The following is a 13,211-nucleotide window of genomic DNA, read 5'->3' as shown; positions in this document are numbered from 1 at the left end:
TTCTTATACTCCATATATATGTGTTAGCATACGGTATTTGTCTTTCTCTTTCTGACTTACTTCACTCTGTATGACAGACTCTAGGTGCATCCACCTCACTACAAATAACTCAATTTCGTTTCTTTTTATGGCTGAGTAATATTCCATTGTATATATGTGCCACATCTTCTTTACCCATTCATCTGTCGATGGACACTTAGGTTGCTTCCATGTCTTGGCTATTGTAAATAGAGCTGCAATGAACATTTTAGTACATGACTCTTTTTGAATTATGGTTTTCTCAGGGTATATGCCCAGTAGTGGGATTGCTGGGTCATATGGTAGTTCTATTTGTATTTTTTTAAGGAACCTCCATACTGTTCTCCATAATGGCTGTACCAATTCACTTTCCCACCAGGAGTGCAAGAGTGTTCACTTTTCTCCACACCCTCTTCAGCACTTATTGTTTCTAGATTTTTTGATGATGGCCATTCTGACCGGTGTGAGATGATATCTCATTGTAGTTTTGAATTGCATTTCTCTAATGATTAATGATGTTGAGCATTCTTTCATGTGTTTGTTGGCAATCTGTATATCTTCTTTGGAGAAATGTCTATTTAGGTCTTCTGCCCGTTTTTGGATTGGGTTGTTTTTTTTGTTATTGAGCTGCATGAGCTGCTTATAAATTTTGGAGATTAATCCTTTCTCACTTGCTTCATTTGCAAATATTTTCTCCCATTCTGAGGGTTGTCTTGCAAAAGCTTTGTAGTTTCATTAGGTCCCATTTGTTTATATTTGTTTTTATTTCCATTTCTCTAGGAGGTGGGTCAAAAAGGATCTTGCTGTGATTTATGTCATAAAGTGTTCTGCCTATGTTTTCCTCTAAGAGTTTGATAGTTTCGGGCCTTACATTTAGGTCTTTAATCCATTTTGAGCTTATTTTTGTGTATGGTGTTAGGGAGAGTTCTAATCTCAGACTTTTACATGTACCTGTCCAGTTTTCCCATCACCACTTATTGAAGAGGCTGTCTTTTCTCCACTGTACATTCCTGCCTCCTTTATCAAAGATAAGGTGACTATATGTGCATGGGTTTATCTCTGGGCTTTCTATCCTGTTCCATTGATCTATCTTTCTGTTTTTGTGCCAGTACCATACTGTCTTGATTACTGTAGCTTTGTAGTATAGTCTGAAGTCAGGGAGCCTGATTCCTCCCGCTCCGTTTTTCGTTCTCAAGATTGCTTTGGCTATTTGGGGTCTTTTGTGTTTCCATACAAATTGTGAAATTTTTTGTTCTAGTTCTGTGAAAAATCCCAGCAGTGGTTTGATAGGGATTGCATTGAATCTGTAGATTGCTTTGGGTGGTATAGTCATTTTCACAATGTTGATTCTTCCAATCCAAGAACATGGTATATCTCTCCATCTATTTGTATCACCTTTAATTTCTTTCATCAGTGTCTTATAATTTTCTGCATACAGGTCTTTTGTCTCTTTAGGTAGGTTTATTCCTAGATATTTTATTCTTTTTGTTGCAATGGTAAATGGGAGTATTTTCTTGATTTCACTTTCAGATTTTTCATCATTAGTGAATAGGAATGCCAGAGATTTCTGTGCATTAATTTTGTATCCTGCAACTTTACCAGTTTCATTGATTAGCTCTAGTAGTTTTCTGGTAGCATCTTTAGGATTCTCTATGTATAGTATCATGTCATCTGCAAACAGTGGCAGCTTTACTTCTTCTTTTTCGATTTGGATTCCTTTTATTTCCTTTTCTTCTCTGATTGCTGTGGCTAAAACTTCCAAAACTATGTTGAATAAGAGTGGCGAGAGTGGGCAACCTTGTCTTGTTCCTGATCTTACTGGAAATGCTTTCAGTTTTTCACCATTGAGGACGATGTTGGCTGTGGGTTTGTCATATATGGCCTTTATTATGTTGAGGAAAGTTCCCTCTATGCCTACTTTCTGGAGGTTTTTTTTTTTATCATAAATGGGTTTTGAATATTGAGATGATCGTATGGTGTTTCTCCTTCAATTTGTTAATATGGTGTATCACGTTGATTGATTTGCATATATTGAAGAATCCTTGCATTCCTCAAATAAACCCCACTTGATCATGGTGTATGATCCTTTTAATGTGCTGTTGGATTCTGTTTGCTAGTATTTTGTTGAGGATTTTTGCATCTGTGTTCATTAGTGATATTGGCCTGTAGTTTTCTTTCTTTGTGACATCCTTGTCTGGTTTTGGTATCAAGGTGATGGTGGCCTCGTAGAAGGAGTTAGGGAGTGTTCCTCCCTCTGCTATATTTTGGAAGAGTTTGAGAAGGATAGGTGTTAGCTCTTCTCTAAATGTTTGATAGAATTCGCCTGTGAAGCCATGTGGTCCTGGGGTTTTGTTTGTTGGAAGATTTTTAATCACAGTTTCAATTTCAGTGCTTGTGATTGGTCTGTTCATATTTTCTATTTCTTCCTGATTCAGTCTTGGCAGGGTGTGCATTTCTAAGAATTTGTCCATTTCCTCCAGGTTGTCCATTTTATTGGCATAGAGTTGCTTGTAGTAATCTCTTATGATCTCTTGTATTTCTGCAGTGTCAGTTGTTACTTCTTTTTCATTTCTAATTCTATTGATTTGAGTCTTCTCCCTTTATTTCTTGATGAGTCTGGCTAATGGTTTATCAATTCTGTTTATCTTCTCAAAGAACCAGCTTTTAGTTTTATTGATCTTTGCTATCATTTCCTTCATTTCTTTTTCATGTATTTCTGATCTGATCTTTATGATATGTTTCCTTCTGCTAACTTTGGGGTTTCTTTGTTCTTCTTTTTCTAATTGCTTGAGGTGCAAGGTTAGGTTGTTCATTCGAGATGTTTCCTGTTTCTTAAGGTAGGATTTTATTGCTATAAACTTCCCTCTTAGAACTGCTTTTGCTGCATCCCTTAGGTTTTGGGTCGTCGTGTCTCCACTGTCATTTGTTTCTAGGTTTTTTTTTTATTTCCTCTTTGATTTCTTCAGTGATCACTTCGTTATTAAGTAGTGTATTGTTTAGCCTACATGTGTTTTTTTTTTTTGTTTTTTGTTTTTTTACAGATCTTTTCCTGTAATTGATATCTAGTCTCATAGCATTGTGGTCGGAAAAGATATTTGATACAATTTCACTTTTCTTAAATTTACCAAGCCTTGATTTGTGATCCAAGATATGATCTATCCTGGAGAATGTTCCATGACCACTTGAGAAAAATGTGAATTCTGTTGTTTTTGGATGGAGTGTCCTATAAATATCAATTAAGTCCATCTTGTTTAATGTGTCATTTGAAGCTTGTGTTTCCTTATTTATTTTCATTTTGGATGATCTGTCCATTGGTGAAAGTGGGGTGTTAAAGTCCCCTACTATGAATATGTTACTGTCGATTTCACCTTTTATGGCTTAGTATTTGCCTGATGTATTGAGGTGCTCCTATGTTGGGTGCATAAATATTTACAATTGTTATATCTTCTTGGGTCGATCCCTTGATCATTATGTAGTGTCCTTCTTTGTCTCTTCTAATAGTCTTTATTTTAAAGTCTGTTTTGTCTGATATGAGAATTGCTACTCCAGCTTTCTTTTGGTTTCCATTTGCATGGAATATCTTTTCCATCCCCTTAGTTTCAGTCTGTATGTGTCTCTAGGTCTGAAGTGGGTCTCTTGTAGACAGCATATATATGGGTCTTGTTTTTGTATCCATTCAGCCAATCTCTGTCTTTTGCTGGGAGCATTTAGTTCATTTACATTTAAGGTAATTATCGATATGTATATTCCTATTCCCATTTTCTAAATAGTTTTCGGTTCGTTATTATAGGTCTTTTCCTTCTCTTATGATTCTCGCCTAGAGAATTTCCTTTAGCATTTGTTGTAAAGCTGATTTGGTGGTGCTGAACTCTCTCAGCTTTTGCTTGTCTGTAAAGGTTTTAATTTCTCTATCAAATCTGAATGAGATCCTTGCTGGGTAGAGTAATCTTGGTTGCAGGTTTTTCTCCTTCTTCACTTTAAATATGTCCTGCCAGTCCCTTCTGGCTTGCAGAGTTTCTGCTGAAAGATCAGCTGTTAACCTTATGGGGATTCCCTTGTGTGTTATTTGTTATTTTTCCCTTGCTACTTTTAATATGCTTTCTTTGTATTTAATTTTGGACAGTTTGATTAATATGTGTCTTGGCGTATTTCTCCTTGGATTTATCCTGTATGGGACTCTCTGTGCTTCCTGGACCTGATTAACTATTTCCTTTCCCATATTAGGGAAGTTTTCAACTATGATCTCTTCAAATATTTTCTCAGTCACTTTCTTTTTCTCTTCTTCTTCTGGAACCCCTATAATTCGAATGTTGGTACGTTTAATGTTGTCCCAGATGTCTCTGAGTCTCCTCAGTTCTTTTCATTCCTTTTTCTCTATTCTGCTCTGCAGTAGTTATTTCCACTATTTTATCCTCCAGGTCACTTATCCATTCTTCTGCCTCAGTTATTCTGCTATTGATCCCATCTAGAGTATTTTTCATTTCATTTTTTGTGTTGTTCATTGTTGTTTGTTTCATCTTTAGTTCTTCTAGGTCCTTGTTAAATGTTTCTTGCATTTTGTCCATTCTATTTCCAAGATTTTGGATCATCTTTACTGTCATTATTCTGAATTCTTTTTTCAGGTAGACTGCCTATTTCCTCTTCATTTGTTAGGTCTGGTGGGTTTTTATCTTGCTCCTTCATGTGCGGTGTGTTTTTCTGTCTTCTCATTTTGCTTATCTTACTGTGTTTGGGGTCTCCTTTTTGCAGGCTGCAGGTTCGTAGTTCCCCTTGTTTTTGGTGTCTGTCCCCAGTGGCTAAGGGTGGTTCAGTGGGTTGTGTAGGCTTCCTGGTGGAGGGGACTAGTGCCTGTGTTCTGGTGGATGAGGCTGGATTTTGTCTTTCTGGTGGGCAGGTCCACGTCTGGTGGTGTGTTTTGGGGTGTCTGTGGCCTTATTATGATTTTAGGCAGCCTCTCTGCTAATGGATGGGTTTGTGTTCCTGTCTTGCTAGTTGTTTGGCATAGGGTGTCCAGCACTGTAGCTTGCTGGTCGTTGAGTGAAGCTGGGTGCTGGTGTTGAGATGGACATCTCTGGGAGATTTTCGCCATTTGATATTATGTGGAGCTGGGAGGTCTCTTGTGGACCAGTGTCCTGAAGTTGGCTCTTCCACCACAGAGGCACAGCACTGACTCCTGGTTACAGAACCAAGAGCCTTTCATCCACACGGCTCAGAATAAAAGGGAGAAAAAGTAGAAAGAGAGAAGGAGAGAAAGAGAGAGAGAGAGAGAGAGAGAGGGAGGGAGAGAGGGAGAGAGGGAGAGAGGGAGGGGGAGAGAGAGAGAGAGAGAAAGAAAGGAAGAAAGAGGGTAAAATAAAATAAAGTAAGATAAAATAAAATAAAGGTATTAAAATAAAAAATAATTATTAAGAAAAAATTAAAAAACAACAACAACAATAAAATGGACGGATAGAACCCTAGGACAAATGGTGAAAGCAAAGCTATAGAGACAGAATCTCACACAGAAGCATATACATACACACAAAAAGAGGAAAGGGGGAAAAAATCATAAATCTTGCTCTCAAAGTCCACCTGCTTAATTTGGGATGGTTCCTTGTCTATTCAGGTATTCCACAGATGCAGGATACATCTAGTTGATTGTGGAGATTTAATCCGCTGCTCCTGAGGCTGCTGGGAGAGATTTCCCTTTCTCTTCTTTGTTCACACAGCTCCCAGGGGCTCAGCTTTGGATTTGGCCCCCCCTCTGCGTGTAGGTCACCAGAGGGCGTCTGTTCTTCGCTTAGACAGGACGGGGTTAAAGGAGCAGCTGCTTTGGCGGCTCTGGCTCACTCAGGCCGGGGGGAGGGAGGGGTACGGATGCGGGGCGAGCCTGTGGCGGCAGAGGCCAGTGGGACGTTGCACCAGCCTGAGGTGCGCCGTGCGTCCTCCCGGGGAAGTTGTCCTTGGATCCCGGGACCTGGCAGTGGCAGGCTGCACAGGCTCCCCGGAAGGGAGGTGTGGATAGTGACCTGTTCTCGCACACAGGCTTCTTGGTGACGGCAGTAGCAGCCTCAGCGTCTCATTCCCGACTCTGGGGTCCACGCTTAGCCGCGGCTTGCACCCGTCTCTGGAGCTCCTTTAAGCAGCACTCTTAATCCCGCCTCCTCGTGCAGCAGGAAACAAAGAGGGAAGAAAAAGTCTCTTGCCTCTTCGGCAGGTCCAGACTTTTCCCTGGACTCCCTCACGGCTACCCGTGGCACACTAACCCCCTGCAGGCTGTGTTCAAGCCACCAACCCCAGTCCTCTCCCTGCCTCCGACCGAAGCCCGAGCCTCAGCTCCCAGCCCCGCCCGCCCCGGCGGGTGAGCAGACCAGCCTCTCGGGCTGGTGAGTGCTGGTCGGCACCAATCCTCTGTGCGGGAATCATACCGCTTTGCCCTCCGCACCCGTGTCTGCGCTCTCCTCCACGGCTCCGAAACTTCCCCCCGCCCGCCACCCGCAGTCTCCGCCCGCGAAGGGGCTTCCTAGTGTGTGGAAACCTTTCCTCCTTCATAGCTCCCTCCCACTGGTGCAGGTCACGTCCGTATTCTTTTGTCTCTGTTTATTCTTTTTTCTTTTGCCCTACCCAGGTACTTGTGGAGTTTCTTGCCTTTTGAGAGGTCTGAGGTCTTATGCCAGCGTTCAGTAGGTATTCTGTAGTTGTTGTTGCACGTGTAGATGTATTTCTGATGTATCTGTGGGGAGGAAGGTGATCTCTGTGTCTTACTCTTCTGCCATCTTGCCCCTCTCGCTACCACACTTTTATTTCTTTAAGTTGGTTTCCATTTGTTTTTGAACATATTCATCTTAGCTATTTTGAAGAATTTGTGTGTTATATATAACACATGGGCCTTCTCAGAGGAGTTTCTTTTACCTGTTTTTCTCCTGCTGCCTATCAATCACAGTTTCCTATAGGTTTGCATGTCTTGTACATTTTATTGATTTGGGGGCATGTAAATAATATATCGTTGCACCTCCAGATACAGATTTCATTTACCCCTTCCTGGGTTTTGTATTTTTTGTTATTGCCTGCTTGTTTATTTAGTGACTTGACTAGATATTTAACTGAAGTATACTTCTCCGACCATGTGCATTCTCTGACGTTGCACCTTAAGGAACACAGCTTTCAGCATGCACACAGTCACCCTGAGCACCCTGCCCCCAATGCCCAAAGACAACAGTGGTTTTAGCTAGTCTCACTTTAACTCTCTTTCTCTGTTCTCCCTGTTAAGCTTCTAGCTGGTCTGCCTAGACTGATACCACACCCAGGCTGTTAGCCTCCACTTACTGCACTACTGTTTACAACAATGACCTGGGGCACAAATTCCTCCACAGTCTGATCCAGTTTAAATTATACCCTTTGTAGGACTAGTCTTTGAAGCCAGTCATTGAGGCTTTCTCTGACCCCAAGAGGTTTTCCTCATTTTTTCTCTTAAACTTCTAACTGGTTTACACTTAAACAGGGTTATGTCTCTTTATGTAATGTAAGAAGCTTATAACACTATATTTCCAATTCCCCCTTTTCATTCATAGTGCTGTTATCATATGTTGCACTTTTCTATATGCTATAAATACAGTATATATTCCTACTATCTTTGATTTATATAATCAGTTGTGTTATAATTAAAAATAAAGCAATTTCATTTTACTTCCATTTCTAATGCTCTTCTTTTTTGTGTAGAGCTAAGTTTCTTTATATTGTTGTATTCCTTCTGCCCAAAGAACTTCACCCAATATTTCCTGTTTATTAGGTCTTCTGTCAGATTCCCAGGATTTACTTTTTTTAATCTAAAAAAATTTTTAAAATACATTTTTGCTGAGTAGAAAATTCTGGACTGACAATTATTTTTCTTTCAAAAGTTTAAAGATGTTACACCATTATTTTCTAGTTTGCATTGCTTCGTGTAAGAAGTCTGCCCTAACTGTTATCCTCAATCTTGTGTAGGTAAAGTGTCTCTTCCTCTGATTTCCTTCAAGATTTTCTTTACCTTTTGTTTTTAACAGTTTGAATATGATATACTTAGGTATGATATAGTGTGTGTGTGTGAATATGTGTTGGTATGTGTTTGGTATTTTTCCTGCTTGGTGGTCCCTGAGCTTCTCGTATCTGAGGTTTGATGTCTGTCATAAATTTTTAAAGATTCTTCACTTTTATGTCTTTAATTTTTTTCTCTACTCTGTCTCTTCACCTTCTGAGATCTTAATAACATGTATGTTAGACCATTTGATATTGTTTCACAGCTCTTGGTGATCTCTTCTGTTGGGTTTTCCTTCCCCTCATTTTTTATTTCAGTTTCAGTTTGTGTAATATCTATAGACTTATCAAGTTCACTGAAACTTTCCTTGTGTTATAGGCTAAGTTATGTTGTTCTCTCTCAAAAGGAAAGTTATATTTTGAAGTCCTAATCCCAGCATTTCAGAATATGACTGTTTTGGATATAGGGTCTCTTTTGGTGACCTCTTTAAAATACTAGGTTAAAATGAAGTCATTAGCTGGGTCCTAATCTAATATTGCTGGTGTCCTTTCAAGAAGAGAGGAGATGAGGACATATAGACACAGAGGGAAGTTCATAGGAAGACACAGGGAGAAGATGACCATCCACAAGCCAAGGAGAGAGGCCTCAGAAGAAACCAGCCCTGCCAACTTCTTGATCTCAGTCTTCTAGACTGCCAATTTATGAGAAAAATTATGTTGTCTAAGTCACCCGATCCATGATACTCTGGTAGGGCAGCCCTAGCAAACCATGACAGCTTGGCCCTGCCAAGTCTACTAATAAGTCTGTCAGAGGTACTTTTTATCTCCATTACTTTGTTCTTCATTTCTAACACTTCTATTTGATAATTTCTTATAGTTTGCTTTTCTCTCCTGAAATAACCTAACTGATATTGCATGTTATCTATCTTTTCAATTAGTGCTTTTGCATATTAATCATAGTTATTTGAAATTCCTTGCCAGATAGTTCCAACGTTTGTGCCATATCTGAGTTTGCTTTTAAGAACTGCTTTGTTTCTTGGGAATTTTTTCCTTTCTTTTTTAATGCTTTGTAATTTTTATAAAGATAAGATATCTTGTGTACTACAATAAAGACTGAGGTATATAGTGTTTATGCCTAGAAATGGGTACACCATTTTTTCTGCTGGGACTTTACTGTGGGAGTTACAGTTAATCTAATTAGAAACTGAGCTGGATTTGAGATTTGTTGTTGCTATGGTTATGCTCTGTGCACTACATATTTTTTTAGTGAGTGGGGACCGTTCTGTCAGAAGGTTTTGCTTTTTCCTAATGTCTTCTCAACCCTCAGCTTTTAATCTTTCTTTTGTGCAGTGCCTCAAAGAGGGTCTGTCTCTTATAGGTTACTTCTTACCCAGAGCTGATTAGCCTGGCCTAGAGGTTTGGGGTCTTCTCTATTGCCTAAGCTTCTGTCGACATTAGGCCTAGACTTATACTTAAGCATATGTTCCTTTCTCTCGCATCTTGTAGTCCTGAGCCCAGTATGTATTCCTGCTCTTTCTCTAGAGGCAGAGGTTACTTTTCCATTCCTTTCCTCTATTTGCAACAGACAATAGTGTTTGTTGTCCTTCTCCCTTGAGAATCAAGCCTTTCGTTCTATACAGAAGATAGGGAAGAAGGGTCTTGGTAAAGTTCTCTCACTACTCCAAACCCTTTCAGAATATTTTTCCTATCTTCTTTTAGGAAAGTACTATTATTACCACTACATGTAAAATATATCCTATGAGGTTTTAAATTTTTTTTTATTGAGAGGTCAAATTAAATCTTAAAAAGCTATGGAGAAGTCCTTTTCATTTCTCTATCAGTAACATAGAACAGAAATACAATGAAATATTAGCAAATGTGTTCATTTCTGGTAGTCATTAGGACTGTTCAGTGATAACTCAGTTCTTTCCATTTCAGTCACACTGTGAGTTTGCATTTTCCCACCCCCATGAAGTTGGGTATGTTACTTTCCTTGCTTTGGCCATTGGAAATTGAGTAGAAGTGTTAAGAGTTTGAAATTCTGCATACTCTCGTCTCCTTACCATCAGAGGAAACTGTTATACTCTAGGTAGTGACAGGGCTTCCAGCCTGGCACCTAGAGTGAAGACGTGTGAAATGGATCCCACAGTCAATTTGTAATAAACATGTAATGTAAACAAGGAAGAATCTTTTGTTGTTATAAGCCACTAATATTTTAGGTGAGTTTTTTTACCTCACCATTATCTAGCTATTCCAACCAATACTGCTGCATGTTTCAGGGAAATTAACTTCAGCAGTACTATCTACATTTCAGCCAACATCTGGGCTACCCCTGAATGTGGAAGACCCAGCTCTCGAATTACATATTTTATCAACAATCGATAGTATTCTTATTGTAAAAATGACACATTAGCATTTGCATGAAGATTGGAAGTTTTACTCAGGGATGTAGGAAGTTGGAAATAGAGCTGGTGTCTACTTTGTACAAATATCTTACCAAGGGTAACTAGGTTTCCTTTAAATGTAGTGTCTCTCGGCTTGTATTTTTATTTTCACAAATCTCTCCAAGTTCCTGCTCTTCCTTCTCCATTTAACACATGTAACAAATAGTATCCTTTCTTACATCCTTTGGGAATAACCCTTTTAGGCTAATGTGTTTGCTCTTATAAGTTATACTCTTCTCCTGTTTTAAATTGCCATATTACTCCAAAATGATTATGGTGATGTATGTCATTCAACCATTCACACATTTAATGAGAGACATGTTTGTTTGGAGATATAGATACATAGATATATTACCCCCCATATGCACTTAATGTCTACTCGTACAGAATTGCTGTGAAAAACCATGTACAATTATGTTTTCCGAACTTCTAAAACTTTTAGTTATATATATGGCCACTGTAATTTTCCTTTTAAAAAAATATGTTTATGGTGAGATACATGATTATATATAAGGGAGAAATTATTTTGTTATTTTTCAATAATCACCAGTAGCTGAGGCAGTAGTAGGAAAAATTACACTTTAATTAGATAGAAGATCTAGCATTCCCATTCCTTTAAGGCAACAACAAAGAAGTTTGTGCACCCTGTTCTGAAAAGCTTATGGTGATACAGACAAGAAACTTGGGGAGGCAGGGACTCATACTTGCAGGGTAGGTTGACAATGAATACAGCTCTCTCTCCACTAGTGATTAATTTTCAGATGATCTTATCACCAGCCAGTGCAGAAAGAGGTTCTGAGGGTGCCTTATAGGGAAGAAAAATCAGCCTTTGAGTTCTGGGCACCCGGATGTTTGACTTTTTCAGGTACTTTGCTCATTTGGTGATACCATTTCATGAGGGATTTTGTTTAGTTTTTCTATCAGTATTTCCCCTCACACTTCAGTAAAATGTAAAATAAACTTACTGGCTGCCAAAATCAAGCTTATAAGTAAACAGTGGTGGAGAGAGCAAAGGCAGAGTGCTGCACCAGAGGCCATGGAGAGGAATGAGGGTCCAGCCTTCCCTAAGCCTTTATGTGATCCTCCTTGAAATGACTAATAAAAACAGACTAAAATATCCAGGAGGAAAATACAATTTTTAAAAAGATTATAGAGCAAAGATGCCAGAAACAAATATGTGACACAAAATGTTCTGAAGCGGCTTCACTTCTCTCACTGTCCAAGCTGTTTGGGCTTGGTTTCAGGCTCCAGGATATGGCTCAAAGGCACTGCTGTCTTTTGGAAATTTTGTCTGTGCCAAGAACCCATGGTCCAGAATGCCTCTGAGAGCCTGGCTTGGTTCTGGGGAACTGGCATAGACTCTGGGGACTTAGAGAGAAAAAATGTATTTTTTTATTCTGAAACCTTCTTCCTCCCCCTAAACTAGTTCTATCTCTTTCCATTTTCTTCACCGTTTGAGATATCATGAGATAGATGGAAAGCAACCAGTAACATAGAATGGTAAGTGAGAACGAATTTTCCAAAGTTCTTAGACCAGAGTTACAGGGAAGAACACAAGTGAACTTCGCTCAAGCCTCCAATGAATCCTTTTAATCTGTTCCCATATAACCCCTTCAATCATTGCTCCTGTCGACACAATTTTATCTTTATCTGAATTCCTGTGGTTCTTACAGCTTCTATAATTTATGCTGATTCTTTATTTTTACTCTAGGATTATTCTTGGAGATTTCAAATTTTCATGGTCTCATCACAGTTTTGTATTCGCTTTTTAGAGTTTATACTCCATCTGTTGGAAGCTAGACATAGGTTCCCTTTCTTGCTTAACTCTTTCAAAGCACAACGTTATAGAATCCCTGTATAAACATGGCTGAGAAAGTCATCATAGTACCTCTTTGCTCCTGGACATCATACAATAGCAACAGAAGAACAATAGCAAAAATCCTCTAGAGCTCTAATTTTTTATCAAACCTGGAAGACAGGTATAATCCAAAAAAAGCAAGGGATTTTGGAATTGTAAAAAATTGTTAGGATTCTCTTGGGAGGCAGTGAAAATATGAAACATCAAAAGTTTCATATTCTGAAGGGGCCCAACAGAAGTAGAGCTCGGACGATAATAGCAAAATTATAGTTCTTGAAGGCAAGGGGTTCACCTTGAATTTAAAATTTATAATCTTTTTTGGAAAAAAAATTCTGCTGGAACTGCAGTCAACAGGCTTTTGACAGAACCCCACCCTTCACAGTTTGACTCAGAGAATCAGAGGGATTAGGGGTACAACACATTCACACACAGTTGAGCCAAACTTGTATAGAGAACTCTCTATCTTTGTGGCAGCAAATTAAGATCCTTTTTGTAGTAAAAATTCAATGGTTACTCCAGCAGCAGCTTCCTCTCTTTCCCATCAACTCTGTAGAGATACTAATCCAAGAAAATCCAACTCATTCAATGACAAATAATATGAAAAGAACCAGCACAGCAACCATACAGAATTCTTACATGAAAACTACTGTGAAAAACAGCATCAAAACTCACTCCAAAATGAATACTCACAAGAAAAATGGTGACACAGGGACTAAATATTTGACCTCAAAATTTACCAATAAGTACAAAAATTAAGCAGTACCCTTTATAAATTTAGAGCACTAGCTAGAATTCAGAGAAGAGAGGGAATTACAACAGGAGGAGATGAAAGTTGAACTGGTAGAACTCAGGAAAAAGTGAAGAAAAACCAAAATCAGCACATAGATAAAGAGGAAAAT

This window comes from Delphinus delphis, chromosome 10 (genome assembly GCF_949987515.2).
Source record: "Delphinus delphis chromosome 10, mDelDel1.2, whole genome shotgun sequence".
Classification (NCBI taxonomy): domain Eukaryota; kingdom Metazoa; phylum Chordata; class Mammalia; order Artiodactyla; family Delphinidae; genus Delphinus; species Delphinus delphis.
This window is presented reverse-complemented; position numbering follows the sequence as displayed.